Genomic DNA, 4,151 nt, shown 5'->3' with positions numbered 1-4,151 from the left:
GCTTGTTTTTTTCCATATTGAGCTTGTGCAGAACGTTGCTCCCCAACCAGGGACCCACTCACTGCACTCCATGGGTGAAGGTTTGAGGACCAAGTTCACCTAAAACTCACTTTCAAATGGCAAAGGGAGGTTCTCCAATGTAAAGAGCAGAAAACAAATGGTCAAGAGCTCCATTGCAAGGGTCATGCAGAGAAGCACCACGTTAAAAGAGGAAGCTGTGAAAAGAAATAGAAACAAGAGGAACTCACGTCAGAGAATGGCCCATAAAAATGTATGTGAAACAGCAGAAGAGTTCCTAAATCAACTTAATCTTATTTGATTAAACTGAGCAGTCCGTGGTCTGACTTCCCTGTTCATGGAGGAACAGAGTGGTACGGCTACGATTTCTTCAGCCCTCAGCTTTCAAGAGACAAGCTGCCAAACCCTTAATCTGCCAGTACACTGTGCTCACATGGAAAACACTTCTCTGGCAGCCAAGAAGATTCTGATTTACAGCAGCTGGGCTGAAGGGTGACTGTGGATATATGCCAGTGGCCCAGTCTGTCTAACACTTTCACCTTATTTGAACCTTTTATTTTCTTTGAAATGTTCTTCCGTTCCCTTATGACTATTTCTTCTAAGCCCAACTCAGCTTCTGTTACTGGCTGTGGGCAAAACATTTCAGTTCTTGCTTAATCGGAGTGACAGAGAGAGCTGAGACACCCTCATTTGTGCATCTCCACCACAGAGTGACCACAGATGCAATTAATGATCTGACCCCGAATACCCCTCAATAAACAATCACATATGGCACTGAGACTTACCTAAAATAATTAAAAAAGCATTGAGCACCAAAAAGGCAATAGAACCAGCAGTGAATCCTTCACTGTTCCCCGCACCGATGTTCACCAAGTGGCCTGAAAAAGGACCAGCAGATTTGGTTGTGAACAAACCATTAAGTGCAGCGTAACAGAAGAATGACCCATCTGCAGTTGGAATGATTACAATTCAAACTAATTGATGGTGGCCGCTATAAAGAAAATCTACCGCATTGAAACCCAATGCTTCTGCAATGCAAAGTATTTGAGGTATTAACTGAAGAACTGGTGATGGTTATCCGAAAAAGCTGATGATTTTACCTCCAGCTTGTAATAAACAGGGTCTGCCTGAGAACATTAATAGCTTCTTGCCATACCTCTTAAGCAATAGCTTTAACTTTCCCCACAGGTGCGCATTTTACTGGGGCCTGGCATGGAGGCTGTATGAACATGCTGCCCACCTGGAGTTAAATAAGACTTTTTAAAGCCCAGGCTCATCATTCTGAGATCTTCTTTCATAGCTATGACCAACTAAGATGAATTGCTCTAGGCTTCTGAAGGATAAATCCAGAACCTGGAGTATTCCACTGCCTAAAAAGCATCTCCTGAACTGTTATTCTGAGATAACAGCCCAGAGACAGTCTGAGTGCTGTCTCACAATGGTTTATCAGGGAAATCTTGACCTCTGTTGGAGTCGAAGACACAACTTAAGACTCCTGTAGCTGTGAGAGTACCAAGTGACTGCAGCAATGGCAATCAATTACTTGAGTACAAGCTGGGATGTTTGGTCATTATCTTTTTACAAGGAGGAATATTGGTAAACCTGGTGTCATTGAATCCCCTGGGAGAAGGAATTATGTTGGAGAAAGCAGTCTGAAATTTCCTAACAACATCCCTTTTTTTTGAGTAAGCAAAATAGTAATCCTGACCTTGCGTTACCTGCAAACCGAAGCCAGGTCCATGCTCCCCAGAAGGCAGCATAGCAGAATGGAAGAATGCAACCAAACCTTCTCTCTCCTTGAACCTGGATCCTGCAGACATACAGCTGCATTATGGTTCCTGGGATGAGCACAGAGGGTATGGAGAGTTGCTGTCTGCTGGGGTCACCTAAACTACCCTGGATGGCAGAGACTGCAGCCAGGCCATTGCAGACGTAGAACAAGGCATCTGGCACTTCAGCACTGGTGCCACTCGGGAAATTCTTGGACCTTGTGAAGCAGGTTTTGACAGCCATCAGTGTGGTTTGAAGAGCTGAGCTGGACATAGCCTGGACACCAACTGGAATCAAAACCTTCTCCCCGATGGAGTTGATAAGGCTGGCAAAAGTGGCGTACATTGAGAGAGCAGTGCAAAGGCTGCAGGCAGCCCCGAGGAACAGGTGAGCACCTGGCATTGGGATCTGATGGATGGAGGCGGTTGTGAGGATGATGAATGAGGCATTTTGCAGCATCTCCAGGGTATCTTTGTGGGTTGACATCAGAAAGAGCATGCAGGCAATGGCCAGGAAGAACCAGCCTCCAAACATTCCCAGCCTGCTTTCCTGAGCCTTGGACAGCTCAAGGAAGGTGGTGAGTGTAAACTCTTCCCAAGACATCACCAGCCAGTAAAGACTGTGGACACCAAACTTGGTAGTGTGGTAGACATCACCTCTCAGATAACTGTAGAAGCTGGACAGCAGCTGGCAGCTGGAGATGATGGATATCCACGCTGCTCCAATACAGAAGTTCTTCATGTACCCAAAGAAGTAAAAGGCAAAAAAAAAGGCAGAGACAGTATTGCAGATGTTGCCTAGGGCCATTGGCTCGGCATACTTTGTATTCTTTTTCTTTTCTTCCCCAATGGCCTTGGAAGAGCTCTTCTGTGCTGACCCCAGTAGCAAGACATTGAAGAGAGGATGCCCAAAGCCTGGAAGGACGTACCGCTGTGTGATGCCCTTGAACAGGAGAGCCACCGCTCCGTACAACCCACACATGACGATGACAAGCTCAGTGACACCTGACACTACCAGGGCCCACTGGCCAAACAGTGCAACTGCTTCAAACACCAGGGCAAGCGCGATGGCCCCAAATATAAAGGGCATGATGTAGTTCACTGTGGCTGAGCAGAAGGAGAGGATAAAGGAAATGGAAATGTAGGCCACCAGCCCAGCCACCGCACTTTGGCTGGCAGAGAGGTGGGCCATGCCAGCGGGCAGGAGGTGGCTGGCATTCCCTGAGGGCAGCGTTGTGTTCTGCAAGGAGGGGTAAGCGGCTGCAATGATGCGTGTAGCCCCATAACTACTCCACAGAGCGGAGAAGGTGAGAAAGGCTGCACCTCCAAGGTGGTCATACTTCCGGAACACAAGAAATCCTGCCAGGAGCTGGACAAAGCCTCCAATCAGGATGAGGTGGACACCTGAGAGACACATGAAGAGGTCAGGTAGGAAACAAGCCACAAAAAGGCTTGAGTTGCGGGAAGCAGTGCTGCGTCTCCAAGGTCTGGGGGACACCCCACCTCAGGTCCCACAGCCTTCTTGTGACCAGCCCTGTGGCCTCTGTCTTCCCCTCTCTTCCCACCTTTATGACAAATTTCTGTGCTGAGCCCTGGTGCATGGCCACTGAGCCCCTCGGTATGCTCAGTATGGTGAGCAGGTCCAGGAGCTGTTTGGATCTATGAAGGTAGGGGAATGGCACGTGAAAGGTTTGGACCAGATCCCTGGCAGAGTTGCTGGGGAAGGAGGAGCAGCCATCCTAGGGAGCACAACAGACCTACTGTACATTGGAGAAAGCCCACATTTCCCCACCTGTCCCACCAATGCTGCCCGTTGGCCCGCGGGGATGACCCTCGAAGAGTCCATCCTGCCTGGCGCTCTCAGGGAAAGTTCCCCTCCGACCAGCAGCCCCAGTGTCCCCCATGAGCAGCATCACCCACCTGCGAGGATGTCCTCCGCTCCCTGTGGCCTGAGGCCGGTGTGCGCCACGGCAAAGTTCTGCAGGCAAAGGAGGAAGGCGCTGACCACGTTCGCGAGGAGCCCCAGCACCGCCGGCTCGCTGTAAAAGACGGCCGCAAAACCTGCCGCGCTCGCCATGGCCCTTCCAGACAAAACAAGAGTGTCGGCGGTCGCCCCCACAACCTCACTGTCATCGGCGTCTAGACCAGTGCTGCTTTGGCTCGGGCGCTCAGCCAACCTTCAGAGAAGTGCCCCTGCTCCAAGGAGGGAGAAACTGGTGACAGGCTCAGGTGTTTCCATAGTGCCTCCCCACTCGTTGCTTCAGACAAAGGCTCGATTCAAAGCAGAACTTTAGGTGCCTACTTTCCGGAGTCCTATCCAGAAAAAACACACACAACCTATTTAGGCTACGAGGATTTCTGGCA

The sequence above is a fragment of the Pygoscelis adeliae genome, unplaced genomic scaffold (genome assembly GCF_000699105.1).
Source record: "Pygoscelis adeliae isolate BGI_AS28 unplaced genomic scaffold, ASM69910v1 Scaffold412, whole genome shotgun sequence".
In the NCBI taxonomy this organism is placed as follows: domain Eukaryota; kingdom Metazoa; phylum Chordata; class Aves; order Sphenisciformes; family Spheniscidae; genus Pygoscelis; species Pygoscelis adeliae.
This window is presented reverse-complemented; position numbering follows the sequence as displayed.